Source organism: Carettochelys insculpta, chromosome 2 (assembly GCF_033958435.1).
Source record: "Carettochelys insculpta isolate YL-2023 chromosome 2, ASM3395843v1, whole genome shotgun sequence".
NCBI lineage: Eukaryota > Metazoa > Chordata > Testudines > Carettochelyidae > Carettochelys > Carettochelys insculpta.
This window is the reverse complement of record NC_134138.1, coordinates 244,775,214-244,790,342: the sequence shown is the minus strand read 5'-3', so window position 1 is coordinate 244,790,342 and position 15,129 is coordinate 244,775,214. Positions and strand designations below refer to the sequence as shown.

Genomic DNA, 15,129 nt, shown 5'->3' with positions numbered 1-15,129 from the left:
ACAAAGGCCACGGCTCGGGGCCCACACTAACACCTGTCTCCATTCTTCTTCTCCCCCTCCTCTCCTGTGTCCCGTAGCTGCACCATCGGAAGGACTGGAAGAGAGCGCCGGCGAGGCATCAGTGGTCCCGGAGACCCCTCCGGGGCCATTGCTCCAGGCAAGCCCCTCGGCCGAGGACCGACCGGCCCCATGGCGGGCTAGACAGCGGACCCCGCGCCACCACCAGCCAACGGCGACGGACCCCCAGCTGCTGGCCATCCACCGTCGGCAGCTGGAGGTGGCGGAGCAGCACCTGCGGGTGGAGCAACGCCGCCTCAAACTGCAGGAGCGGGCGCTGGCCTGGCGCCAAGAGGCATGGGGGGCCTACATGGACACTTTCAACCGCCTTGTGGACTACCTGGCCCCCCATGCCGCGCCGGCCGCCGCAGCACCCGCCCTGACTGCTCCACCCGCCGCACCACCTGCTGCTCCGCTCGTCGCCGTCCCGTCCGCTGTCGCCCCGCCATCCACCAGCGAGGGCCGGACCGCCGAGGGACCCCTGGAGCCAGCTGAGATTCGCCGAGCATATCTTCCGGTCCGCCCCACCCCCAGCCAGCCCCGGACAGGGCTGCGGCCGTGGCGGGGCTCCCGGCTGCCCACCCCCAGTGCCGGACTTTAGGGGCGTGGGGCCCGGGACGTGGCCCCCCCCACTTGTATATAGTTGATTTTTAAAAAAGGACGATGGACAGTTTTAGTTCTCTTTTTTGGGGCCCCCCTTTACCCCGTCCCCCCCATGTAAATAGTTCTCCCCTTTATCATCCCTGGTTTTCTTTTTAGTGAACAAACTTTTTTATTACTATCGTTTTATTTGTACACATTACTTTTGTTACACACATCTTGTATATCGTTTGTTCTTGTTTTAATTATAGTTCCAAAAAAACAAAGTTCTGAAAGAAAAACCAGTTAAATTTTAGCCACAAGTGTGTGCTGTCTTTTGTCCAGGAAAAGTGTGGGGGGGTGCGGTTGGGTGCTCCATGGTGTGGGCATAGGGGCAGGGAGTGTGGTGGAGGAAGGGGGGGGGGGCGGTGGGGGGCCTTGCAGAGTTCACGCCGCGGCCTCATCATCAAAGTGGGCCCGCAGGGCCTCCCGGACCCAGGTCCCTTCGGGGTCCACCTGGCGACTGGGGGCAGCAGGTGGCTGGACGTCAGCCCTGCCGGCCTCCACAGCCCAGCCCTGAAAAAAGGCCTCCCCCTTGCTTTCCACCAGATTGTGTAGGGCGCAGCAGGCACCCACAATCTGGGGGATGTTGGTGGGCCCCGCATCCAGGTGGGTGAGGAGACATCTCCAGCGCCCTTTGAGGCAGCCAAAGGAGCGCTCCACCACCTGGCGCGCATGGTTCAGGCGCTGGTTGAAGCGCTCCTGGCTGGCGGAGAGATGGCCCGTGTACGGGTGCATGAGCCAGGGCCAGAGGGGGTATGCCGCATCTGCGATAATGCAGGGGGCATGGTGTTGTCCCCCAGAGGGATCTCCCACTGGGGGATGTAGGTCCCCGCCTCCAGCCGGCGGCACACGCCCGAGTTCCGGAACACCCGGGCGTCGTGGATGCTGCCAGGCCAGCCCACATAAATGTCCTGAAACCGGCCCCGGCTGTCCACCAAGGCCTGCAGGACCACTGAGTGGTAGCCCTTGCGGTTGATGTAGCATCCTCCACTGTGTTGCGGGGCGCGGAGGGGGATGTGAGTCCCATCCAGAGCCCCGAAGCAATTGGGGAAGCCCAGCGTGGCAAAGCCGGCGATGGTGGCATCTGGGTCCCCCAGCCTCACGAGCCTGTGCAGGAGCATGGCGTTGATGGCACGCACAACCTGCAGGGAAAGAACGTGGGAGAGCACCAATGAGGGGTAAGCTGGGTGTGTGGGGCCCTGCCCTGCCCTGCCCTGCCCGGGCCCCCCTCCCCTCCCCTCCCCTCCCCTGCCCTGCCCTCCTCTGCCCTGCCCTGCCCTTCCGTCCTCTGCCCTCCCCCCCTCCCCCCGTGGGTCCTCTTACCTCCATGAGGACAGCCCCGACGGTGGCCTTGCCGACACCAAACTGCTGTCCCACGGATCGGTAGCTGTCTGGAGTGGCCAGCTTCCAGACAGCGATGCCAACCCGTTTCTCCACAGGGAGGGCACGCCGCATGGTGGTGTCCTGGTGCCTGAGTGCGGGGGTGAGCCACTGGCACAGCTCCATAAATGTCTGCTGGCTCATCCTGAAGTTCCTGAGCCAGCGGTCGTCGTCCCACTCCTCAAGCACCAGCCGCTCCCACCAGTCGGTGCTGGTGGGGTAGCTCCAGAGGCGGTGACGTGTGAGGCGGGAGGGGTTCGGGGTGCTGAACGGTTGGGGCTTGAGTCCTGCTCCCCTGCAGGCTGCTCCTCCTCCTCCGGTGTGGCAAGGAGGTGCTCAGCTGGCTCCCGCATGGCATGGAGCAGGGCAAGCCCTGCTCCTGCCAGGAGGGCTGGATGGACCTCTGGCTGCTGCTGCTGCTGCCGCTGCCGCTGCTGCTGCTGGGGGTCTATGACTGCGTTGCCCGAGGTCTGTGTGCCTATGGCTCTTCAGACCGCGTGCTGTGCAGGCTGCGTGTGTCTGGGAGGGGCCCTTTAAGGGAGCGGCTAGCTGTTGCCCCAGAAGCGCTAGTCCGCCCTGTGACCCTGTCTGCAGCTGTGTCTAGCATCCCTATTTCGATGTGTGCTACTTTGGCATGTAGACGTTCCCTCGCAGCGCCTATTTCAATGTGGTGCTGTGCAACGTCGACGTTGAACGTCGACGTTGCCAGCCCTGGAGGACGTGTAGACGTTATTCATCGAAATAGCCTATTTCGATGTCGCTACATCGAAATAAGCTACTTCGATGTAGCGTTCACGTGTAGACGTAGCTTTTGTCTCTCATCATCTTGTCAGGTTTCCTGACATAAGGATCTTAGCACTGAGTAGTTCAGTGATTTAAATCAGTGGGACTAAGGTGCCTGACCGGCTTTTGAAAATCCCACTGGGCAACTCTTGGCATCTTTAGGTGTCAAAATGTGTTTGGAAATCTGTCTCCTAGCAACTTAAGGGAAACAACAGCTATAGTGATGAAGCACAGGTCCCTAGTTAGACTTCAAATACAACTGCATCTGACTAGTTATATCCTAAGCTAGGTTTCTGTGGGGTTTCTACAGGTTTTCTGGATCTATTATTGAACATATAAAAAAGAAGCCTCTGCACCTTGTATGGCCTCTTTTTGGTTTTTCTTTCCTCATTGTTTCTTTGAAGTAAATTCTGCTGTGACGAAATTTGCAGAGAATACCAAAATAAGGGTGGTAGCAAACAATACAGGAAGAGAGAACCAATTGGACAGTGAAAGTGAAAGAGTGGTAAGATTTGTGGGCAATCAGGTTAAATTCACAACTAATAAATGTGAAGTCCTACATCCAGAAAAAACAAGTAATAGTACAGGTACCCAACAGGGAGGTGTAACCAAGATGGTGCATCCACCCCATTAACATGGGCTTTTCCTGGCATAATGACAGTGACTGTAATGGAATTATACAGGGGAGGAATGTGAGACAGTTTAGTCTCTGGTATCACTCCACTGGCTTCAGAGGACTTCCAGAAGGATGAATGTGGCCGACTGAAATAAAGCATGCCCTCAGCTGAGTGACTATGTATCGCTTTGAGTAGCTGCATGTCAGTGCCTACTTTGTGTGTAAGCTGCAGACCAGTATGATAAAAACAATAAGGCTTTGTCTACACTAGCTCCAGAACTTCAAAAGGGGCATGATAATGAACCTAATTGAAAGATCCTAATGAGGTGCTACCATGAATATGCAGTGGCTCATTAGCATAATGGGGCCCGCAGCACTTCAAAAGTGCCACTTTCGACCACATGCAGCTCGTCTACACTGGGTCCTGTTCGAAAGAACCCTGCACACTTCAAAATCCCCTTATTCATATTTGGTTACAATTTACAATTAAGAACTAAACTTCGGCTACTGAGGCAAATCTGTTCCCCAGTGTGCTTAGTTACTTGGGGGACAAACTACAAAGGAAAGTCCTCAAGTCTGGTGATTTGTCGTAACAGTAATGTTTTTCATTGAACTTGCCTAGACTGTGCTTTTAAAATGACAGAGAGATAGCAATGCTAGTGAACATGTATTAATGGACATGTTTTAAATATCTCATCTAGCCAAGGAAGTGAGCCATGTTAGGTGGCTTGAATTAAAGATGAGGGGAACCAGGCTTTCACTCAACCAGTCTGTGTTAAAAACATAAGGCATTAGCTAGAGTCGATTATTAAAACAAGCACTTGAACATTTAATCTAGCCAAGGCTTTAATATATTCTTTGAGCTGTAGATTACATGTCTAGTCACTAGCAGTACACACTCTTACTGGTGACCAGTTGTAGTTGTGCTCTTCCTGGTCAAGCTGCAAATTACGGGAGATCTGTCATATCAGTCGATCTTTTAAGAGACTAAACAGATACACTTTAGACAACCACTTTCAGTGGATTACATTTGTAGACTATTGCACACTACTAGCCTGGCGGATAAGAAATTACATTTTGCAGCTGCCTGTATAAAGTTAGTTGTAATGGTTGGCACTTGATGGAAGTGTCACCAAGTGGTTAGAGAGTGGTAGGGAAACACATTCCACTAGGCTCTGGGCCAGGACACTGTGGCTATATCTACACAGCAGCATTATTCCTAAATAAACTATTCTGGAAGAGATATTCTGGTATAGCTTATTCCAGAATTGTGCAGCTACACACAAAATGCATTTAGAAATAGCACTCAGCTGTTTTGAAATAGAGCTACTGGACACACTATGGATTGTTTTGAAATAGGCTCTATGCCCTGACTCCACCGCCCCTATTTTGAAATACCTAGTTTGAAATAGACATTATTTCTCATACAGACTATGTCTGCGCTAGCCCCTGCCTTTCCAAAGGTGGATGCTAATGAGGTGCTGCCATGAATATGCACCGCCTCATTAGCATAATGCCAGCTGCAGCAATTTGAAAGTGTCAAGTATCAGAGGGGTAGCCGTGTTAGTCTGGATCTGTAACAGCAACGAAGGGTCCTGTGGCACCTTACAGACTAACAGAAAAGTTTTGAGCATGAGCTTTCGTGAGCACAGACTCACTTCATCAAATGCTGGTCATGGAAATCTGCAGGGCCAGGTATAAATAAGCCAGAGCAAGGCTGGGGATAACAAGGTTAGCTCAGTCAGGAAGGATGAGACTTACTACCAGCAGTTGATCTGGAGGTAAAAGTGCTGCTTTTGAATCATGCACCGCCCGTGAAGATGGGAGCCTTTCAAAAGGACCCCCCAGTCTTCAAAAGCCCCTTATTCCTAAAACCAAATAGGAATAAGGGGCTTTCTAAGACTGGGGGTCCTTTCAAAAGGCCCTGTCTACACGGGCAGCATGCAATTCGAAAGCGATTTGAATTGCCATGGCCAGCGTTATGCTAATGAAGCACTGCATATTCATGGTAGTGCCTCATTAGCATCCCCCTAAGTCTCTCATTAGCATCCCCCTTTCAAAAGGCAGGGGCCAGTGTAGACATAGCCACAGTGAGGTTTGTCAATTTCAAAATAAGGCATCCGCTATTTTGAAATTATTTTAAAATAACTATTGCATTGTGTAGACACTCGCATAGTTATTTCGAAACAGCCTTGCTGTGTTGACCTACCCTGTGACGATAACCAAGATTAGGTGACCAGGAGCACCTAAAGACAGTTCTCCCTGAGCTGTTTCCTACCCCTCCACTCCATAGTCCCAGCTTTTCCCATTTGCAAACAAGCTAATGCAGAACAAAACACAGTGCCCTTTATCTGCCTGGGTTCTAAAGGGTTCGTTGCACTCCTCTCAAAGAGAAGCTTCTGTGTCTTTCCTCAGGAGCTCCTGAGGCCAGGTCCTTCTCCCTACTGAGCTGTCTGGGGGCCTCTTAAGCCCCACAACCACCTGGAGTATGCTCTGTAGGGGTGGCTGGGTAGGGTTGTTTGTGCCTAGACTTGTGCCCTAATCTTTTCTCTTCCAACAAGGACTGTGTTTGCACACTGTCATATTCGTAATGACAATGACAATTTAGCAGTTCAAAGATTAACACTATGTACCACTGTGATGGGGGTATACAACCCCCATGTTGGCCAAGAAAGGGTCGGCACAATCACGTCTGTCCTGCTACACCTGCCGGGGGTATCTGGCTTGGAGAGAGGAGCTCAAAAGACAGAGCCCAGTTCAGTTCTCCGATTGGAAAGGAGAAGCCTGGCTGGGGCCAGGAACTGCTAGAGAGATGCTGGCTGTGGCTGGAAAGACTGCTGTAAGTGTTGTCCTGCCCAAAGAGGGTGACGGCTGAATAAAATAACCTTTGCCAGGCCTCCCCCAATTGGGGACTTACCAGTGGTTGGCTGAGAGCCCAGGAATGATCCTGTCACAACCGGTAATGCCAAAAAATAACGTCAGACCAAAATCCAAGATCCATGGAACAATACTGTGGTAAAACAAGCCTACCTTTGAAGGGCTCTGACAAGCAATAGCTCTAGCAGAGGGAGATTTACAGCTTTGTGTTCGAAAACACTAACTCTGGATTTGATTGGTCTGCAGTATTGGACGGGAAAGTAGCATAGCCCTGTGCTCTGTCTGGGCTTTAAACTGTCTGGGGCAGGAGAGCTTCCCTGACTGCTATATAGGAAAACCACAAAGCAGTCCTGTAGCACTTTAAAGTGAAGATACAGACTAACCTGGCTACTTCTCTGTGCTAGGTAGTGCATTTGGTTCTAACAGGAAATGAAGAGGACAGAAAGAGCCCGTCTTTGGTCACTCCTGGATGGTAGCTCATCCATGTGACTATTCATCGATTCCACAAAAGGAGAATGAATTGGTTTAAGTCTGGGAACATTCATGGGGAAATGACAGTAGTAGGCCCCTGTAGTTAAACTAAAAAACTTTTGCTGCCATTTGATCTGAGAGGTGTTGACTGATACATGTCTGAGTGACCATGAACCTGTTTGAAAATAGCCACTGGTTATTTGCTGTCCACGCTGTCAGTCAGTCAACACGTTCCGTGTACCAGCCTCATCAGGAGTAGCAGGTGAGGTGACACAATCTCCACCAGCCAGGTCTGGAGAAGAGCCAGGAAACCTCCCTCTGCCCTCAGTCCTGCCTCTTCCCACCCCTGTTCTGCCCCCTCACTGCCCCACCTTGCTACAGCCCTGCCCCCTTCATCTCCTACCGAAGGTGGCCTGGGGGACTAGCAGAGCCAGAGATCCAGCACCAGCATCAAAGTCCAGTCCCACCCCCGTACGCATCACAGCAGGGGAAGTGGAGTAACACCCAGCTCATTCTGCTCCCCCAGCTACATTGCTCTGCTTCCTGCTGGTGAGTGCAGGGGCAGTCCTGCCCCTCCCTTGAGCAACACAGCTAGAGGATCCGAGCAAGCTGGAACCACGTTGCTACACTTCCCCCACTGCAGCTGGTGAGTGCGGGGAGCAGGAGGCCGGCTGCTGGTGCCAGGCCCCCCACCAGTCCTCCAGCAGGCTGCTGGACAGACCCTTGCCTCTCCAGCCCATGGCATTTGGGGACACGTGACCCCCTCGTGCCCTGCCTCTTTCAATATGTTTCTGAAAAGCCTGTGTTGAGCTCTCTTTTTTAAATAAGATTCTTAATGTATTCTAATAAACATATGCATTAAGATATCATTCCCCTTCAATATAAAACGGATGGCACAGTCATTTATACAGAGAACTGAACTTAAAACAGCCTTGACCCACATGTGTAGTCCCAGCACAATTGACTTTCTTTTATCAGCTAGTTTCATTACATGAGCCAGACCTGAGAGGTATGTGAGAGCCTTCATTTCCACTGTGTTTTCAGTCTCCTTGTGACCAGTAACATTGGGACTAACACTTTGCATTGCCTTTTGAGAAGGACCATGCGGGATATTTGACTGGCTCAGTGTCAGATTAATTTTGCAATATATTGTTTTTTTAAAGTATTCTCTAGGCTGCAACAGCAGAAGCTGCAGTACCATGTTTGGGATCTGGGATGCAGTCCTGGGGCCTCAGAGGACAAGCATCTGATCTGAATGGCCCTTAAGCAAAGCAATTGAAATAAATGGGACTAATTCTGCCCTTGTGTCCAATGGCTTTACACAACAGTAATTCCACTGACTCTGATAAGTATTTCTGGTTGACACCACTGTCAGAGCAGAATGGGGCCCACTCGAGCTATTATGGATTGCTATTTGTTTACCTATACGTCAACTACACCTTTTGTAAAGTTAGGTGCAATACCCGTATAAAACCACAAACCTCAATCAAATATAAAATGGATTAATGAAACTGTAACAGAACTGACAAATCAATAAATTGTAACCAAAGCTTGTAAAAAACAACAGCTCTTCTCAGCCACCTTAATGGTCTCCAATCTGGTACCCAATATAACTTTCCACCTCTTCTTTGCTCTACAGAAAAGCTGGGCAGATCAGGCAAGTCCAAGCACGGGCCCTGAAAGTAACCAAATACATACTCTGGCAAACAAAAGGAGGAAGCAAATTCCAGATGTCTTTTCCAAATTAGTGCAACTGAGATAAGAAAGTGGCCCACAGCCTTTGAAACATCACTATCAGTATTGTGCAGTGTTACAGTAACTTTAAACAATGGGGAATGCACTTCAGGACTGGTTCAAAGACATTTGATAAACCTTTTTGTAAAAGATCTGTAGTTATTTTTGTCATCTTACCTAACCATGCCAAATCACCCTATCACTATATAATGGCAAAATGAGTTAGTTTCTTGTTCTTAACTGATCAGATGTGACTCATATGAACCACTGGGTCTAAACTGGGTTTCAGAAAGGGAGTAGCTTATAAGAACAACCGATCAATGGTGGTGTTCTAAATTAGGCTGTATGCCAGCCTGGGGCCTGACTGTCTATCACAGTCCAGCACTTTTAGGTTAATCGAGATACATAAAGAGATCATAAACCCAGCAAATATGACCCCTTTGTAATACTCCGCCCATTACAGCTTTCCTGGGTGACATAGGACTACAACTCCTCTTTAAGCCCCACACTGGGGAGTAGAGATTGCACCTCCCTTATCCAACACACTTGGGACCTCACAGGTTCCGAACAATAGAATTTGCCAGACAATGGGAGGTCCAGGGCTTCCGCACGCAGACAGCCCTATGCTTGGAGGTTGCTGCAGCCCCATCTTCCAGCCTCCCTCCACTAGGACTCCAGCCCCAGCCCAGCTTCCCAGGGGTTGCCACAAGGCTCCAGCCAACCCCTGCCACCCAATGGCTGCCATGGAGCTTCCAGGGGACTCCAGCTCCCAGACCTGCATTACAATGGGGCAGAAAGGGGCTCCAGCTTCTGGCCATGCTGGGCTCCTGCTCTGGCCCAGTACTCTCTTGTCTGGCAACAGGACCACAGATGCTGCTGGACAAGAGAGTACCGGCAATGAAAAGTGCAACCTGTAGCATATGGGAAGTGGCCAGGGGGAGCAGACAGCTAGAGCACTGCTGAGCTCATTATTTTTGACTGCCACAATGATGCTTGTGGGCACAGGAAGCTGAGTGTTAAGTCTAAGCAGCTCCAAGCCATAAACACCCTCAGCAGGAGCTGAGGACAGGGGACACCTGTGGGAAGTTTTCAACAACTCATATAATCAAACCACAGGTGCTGCAATAACATACTACCTCAGTATGAATGCAGTTGCTTATTTCAGAACATCACTGAGAAAGCAGAATAACTTCTATCACAAGCCCTAATTTTTCAGATATACATGAAAAAAGTAAATAGAAATATTTTACCTCAAATTCAGTCTTGCTTGTTTTGGTTTGGTTTTGAATGGCAAGGAGTTTGGGAATAATCTATCTGGCCGTGTTTCAGAGAGCCACCTGAGTTAAAAGTTTTCCAACACTGAATTTTGGTTTCAACAAAAATACAGCAGCCACAAAAACAATAAAAAAGAAAAACAAGAGCAGCATGCCAGATGCAAATAGAATTCTTTGTCCCTTACATAAGCCAAATATAATACAGTAATTTTATATTCAAATGATTAGGTTCAATACAACTTTTAGTCATGGGCATTACGGGACATCAGTCTTCTGAACTGGAGAAATCAGTAAGAGCAGGAGTAAAGTTACACCTTTTTTTTAAATGGGAGGGCAATGACAGTACAGTAAACCCTCAATTCAACGGACCCCAATATAACGGATGCTGTCTGCCAGCCTCCTCCCTACCCCGCCACCCCCAAATAAATGCTGGAGACTCACCAGAGCAGTCACCATGGCTGGAGAAGCTGCAGGGGTGTCCGGGGCCACTGGGGCTGGAGGGGCCACTGGGATCAGAGGAGCTGGGGGTGCTGCAGTGGGGCACAGAAGCTCTTCTTCCCCAGCCCTGTTTGTGTGGGACATGTCAGTGCCCGGCTTCCACTGCCTGCAATGGCACTGAGAAGCAGCCATGGTGTCAGAGACTGCTGCTCACTAGCAGACTGGGGGTGGCCATGTTCTCCTTTTGTGCAGGTGGCTCGAAGCTGGCGGTCGCAGGGTCCGCAGTGCTGAGAGCTGCCAGAGGTGGAAAGAGCTAGGCCGGCATTCAGCTCCTTTCCTGGTAATTGGGAGAGGGAATAGAGGTGTGAGGGGAAAAATGGGGCAGGAGGAGGGAAGGGAACAGGGAGGCAGAGGACAGGAGTGAGTGATGGGCTCGGAAGGTCAGTGCATCATCGTACAGTGTAACCATTTGGATTTAACAGACTTTCAGCCTTAACGGACACCACTTCCCCCATATTAGTATATTAAATCAAGTGTTCACTGTATTGCAGTCAATGACAATTACAGCATGCCTTTCTGTTTTCACTACATTCCCCTGCCTTTCAGATTTGCCCAAGCTCCAGGGTCCAACTGTTAACTTTATTTTTTTTTTCACACTTGGGCCCAACCCATACTGAAGGCTTTACTCATCTTTTACGCAATGGTTACTCAGACAGTTCTCCATTGATGTTAATGGTACTAATCCAAACAAGATGAACACTGTGTATCCTGGCCCTAAATTAATTCATATTCTGTAAAAGCATATTTTAAAATATTTTTGAGTCACCCTGTTTTGAGTCACCCTGCCAGGCAATGATACCTGTCTAAAAGTCTCTTTGATTGGTTGGTAAAATCAGCTGTTTCTAATGACACAAATGTTTGCAGATATATAGAAAGAATTTTTGCAGTGATTATGGTGCCTCTTCCAAGTATTTTGGTTTGGGGTGAATCTGCACATTTGCTTGCTGCATTGAAACTTTTGCTATTTTCTTTTGGTGTCCCATAGATCTGCCCCGTAGAGTGAAAAATGTTAAGGGCCTTGATTACTTTATTAGAAATGGGGCACATCACCCCAGCAGCACCAGAGATAGATGCAGAAATGCTGAAGCCAAGAATTGAAGTTGTTTGAATCAGATTTTATAGGTGACTGTGCTTACTACTGGGTAGTGCTTACACAACATTTTTCATAAAGAGATGAATACGTCCTATGCTGATCTCAGTGGCAAAATTTCCCCTTGACTCAGTAAGGCTGTGGCCACACTTGGCCAGAATTTCGAAATGGCCATGCTAATGGCTAAATCAGAGAATACTAATAAGGTGCTAAAATGAACATTCAGTGCCTCATTAGCATGCTGCCAGCTGTGGCACTTCAAAAGTGCCAAGTTTTGCTCACATGCAGCTTGTCTACGTGGTGGTCCTTTTCGAAAGGACCCTGCAACAGAATCTGTTGACAAAAAAGCCATGTGGTTGCTCTGTGGGGCGCTCTGGCGACAGACAGGGTTTCCGGGTCATGAGGCAGCCCTGTCTGCTGTGCTTCCAGTTGGCTTTTCTGTTGAGAGAGTGATCGGACTGCCCAGCCGCTCTCCATTGACAAAGTTGATCACTTTTTCGATCCACTTTCAAGTCTGACTGCAATCTGTCAACGGAAGTTTTGTAAGAAGATATCTTCTGACAGTAACTTCTGTTGACACATCACTGTACTGTAGACATAGCCTTATTGTGTGGGGACTGGGGCTAACTGCTACATCTCTCCTGACTCAGTTTCCCTACATGAAAAATAATCCTTTGCTAATCCTTAATAATCCTTCTCTACCATTTGGTGAAACTAATTGGAGCTTTTGGGATGGAAAGTAAAATAGAAATGTAAGGCATTATTCATCAGTGTAGTCACTTATCACTGGCTCTCTCTTAAAGCCCACATAGTCCGATTCTTTGTTTTCCTAATCTCTCCGTCTCAGGAAGATTACTCATCTCAGACCGGGCTACTATGCTTCAGCACATCATTCACTCATGCGCTTGCTTGTGTGTGTGTAAACAATGTATTCCCATATAGATTGCTATTCTGACTAAATGCTGGTACCCATCAAAATTAGAGCGATAGAGCAAATTCCTAATTGATGTAACCTCATTGATTTATGGTACGAATGTGGGACGAACTGAGACATGGAATGAATTTGGTCTGGTCTTTAGGAGCTTTTCCTTTCCAACCAAACAAAATATTTGCAGAACGCAGAATACAAATAGCGTTTCCTACTGTTAGCAATTCCACCTTATTTACTTTGATTTGACTTCAAGGTAAATATACACTCAAGTGATTGGCAGAATGAATGATGCATGTAAGCAAATCACACACATAGATTAAAGCTTTTAGTTGATTCACTAGCTGTGAATACTGCTGTAAAAGTGGACAAAGATCCATGGTGCCCCTAGGCTATTGCTTCTCCACAGGCGATACAATCATGAGTGTGTTGGAGGAGGGGTAACAGCAAGTGCTAGCTGTTTTCAGTGTATACGCTGCAATAAATGCTGGCATCTGATTTATTGGTAGTAACTGGCCTTTGCTGAAATGAGAGTTTTATTTACAAAAAGACATAGGGAATAATTCCACATCTGTGAGCAGCAGGAATATGCTGGAAAAACCAGACACATATGAAAATGCAATTACAAAATTTGTGACTAAAATCATGGTTGATAGTTCCACAGTTTTCAGATGAGTTATCAGTTATTCATTGGGATGGTGTTGTCAGGAAGAACATGCTGAGCTTTGTAGCAATGGAGGCGTGAACACCAACAATGCCTTACTCTATCTATGTTATAGGTAAAAAAAGGAAGACTGTTCATTTCCCACAGTATTTTAATGGCCTCAGTTCTCAGTGGCACCCAATATCCATTGGATGCAGCAGAGACAGAGACAGTGGCAATTAGTTCTGCATCCAGGGGCCCTGGCCAATTCCTCAACTCGCTCCTCCCAGCACTCTTACCAGGAGCAGAGTCAGAGTGCAAGGACTTGCCTTGCTTTGCCCATCCGGTGCTCCTGAAGGGCAGTGAAGGAAGCCCCCGCATGCCAACCCTGCTCCTTGGTTAAAGTGGAACGCCTGTTCCTTGACCCCAATTCCCTAACAGGAATGCCGGTGGGGTAGGGGAGTCATGGGGTCTACCAGGCAGAGTGGTGGTAAGGGCTCCCCTGCCCTCCCCGGCTTTGGCCCAGGGCTCACAAACCCCAACCCACCTCTGAACAGGGAGGGAGGGTGACCAGAAATGAAATGGCTGAAGCTTTCTGATCCTGGGACTGTTCCCATGCTAGATTTAGCATAGCATGATTTACAGGAGTACATAGCTAGCTCTGGTCTCCAAGGGCCAGAACTTCAGTCAAGACTAGCAGAGCATGGTCGTGCTCTGGCCACATGCCGTACTATCCTTTATGACCCCGACACGCTCTTCCCACATCAGGGAATGCATAGTGGGGGCTGGCAGAAGAGCCAGCAGTCTCCAGCTGGAAAGATTCACTGGTATTTTAGCTCCTCTGCATGAGCAGAACAGCAGAAAGAGCCTGGACCATGGAAGAGCTGCTACCTAGTATGTGCATCCAGAACTGACAAAATCCAAAAGGGGAGGGGATGGTAAATTTGTGAATGGTTTCTAGGATAATTCTTCCTGTGTCACACATACAATTATATGCCATAGGGAACATGGAAGTTCATGCATTCATCAGTCACTGCGTTACGAGTGTCTTCAGAATATGGGATAGGTGGGGCTGTCACTGGTGAGGAATTGAGACTAAGACTGGAAACTGTGAGAGAGGGGAGGCTTGGACAGGGAGACCTGAGGATGGGGAGGCTGGGACTGATAGGACAACAAGAAGGGGACTATTCCCAGAGGACAGTGGGAATGGAAGACAGGGTGGAGGCGGGAAGAATGGAGCAGGAAGAGGGACTTCTGGGCTAGGAGATTAGGACGAGGAGAAGAAGCCTCAGAAATGGACTCTGGAACTGAGTAGGTTTCCACAATTTTACATGAATAACTAACTGCAACTTTTTCATTTTTTGGCTAAAAGGAAGGTAACATTTTAAAACAATTTAAGGTTAATAGTGAAATGGAACACCAATAAAATTACACAATTCAGTTAGTAACAAAGAGGAAGCTGTGCTACTCTATACACTATCAAAACAAAAAGCAGTCAAGTAGCACTTTAAAGACTAGCAAAATGGTTTATTAGGTGAGCTTTCGTGGGACAGGGTCTGTCCCACGAAAGCTCACCTAATAAACCATTTTGCTAGTCTTTAAAGTGCTACTTGACTGCTTTTTGTTTTGACAATTCGATTAGGTTAGTGATTCCAAATTAAATGGGCAATTCCTAAAATTATGTTAAAATGGATTTTAAATATAGGGCCAACTTTGACTCAGCAGAGTAATATGCATGGTTAATAAGCAAGATGCAGAAGACAGAGGAGTGTCACAAACACAAGCTGAGGAGAAAGGGCAGAGTGAGCAAGCTTGGGGAAAACTGACAGAAAAGTCTGTGCTCAATAGAGCAAACTCCATTTCAGGGGCTGGACTGGAACCCAGGACTCTTGAGTCTCACCATTCCTCTGCTGCCAGCAAAGACCCATGAAAGCCACAGACAACGTTGCCCTTAACATGGAAGTTTGAATATTAGGTTTAGAACCAAATTGCAACAGGCATACATTGGTTAGCTACATTCATTCATTGTTATGGTCATGCTTTGTCTGACATGCCAGGATGCTACTAAAAACAATATTCTCCTAAGAGACACCCTTGAAACTGTTTACCAAATCACAAGATTAATTTAAAAATTAT

The 15,129-nt window shown here is 48.4% G+C and overlaps 1 protein-coding gene across 1 annotated transcript in view; it reads right to left on the bottom strand.

The window, feature by feature from the left end:
- The window catches only part of ARMC3 (armadillo repeat containing 3), a 204,011-nt gene that overhangs the window by 174,080 nt on the left and 14,802 nt on the right, over positions 1-15,129 (bottom strand). The window contains exons 4-5 of the mRNA XM_074984870.1: positions 10,276-10,609; positions 9,811-9,897 (exon numbers count right to left, since the gene is read on the bottom strand). The gene's annotated coding sequence lies outside the window, so the exon portion shown is untranslated. The remainder of the gene's footprint in view (positions 1-9,810; positions 9,898-10,275; positions 10,610-15,129) is intronic.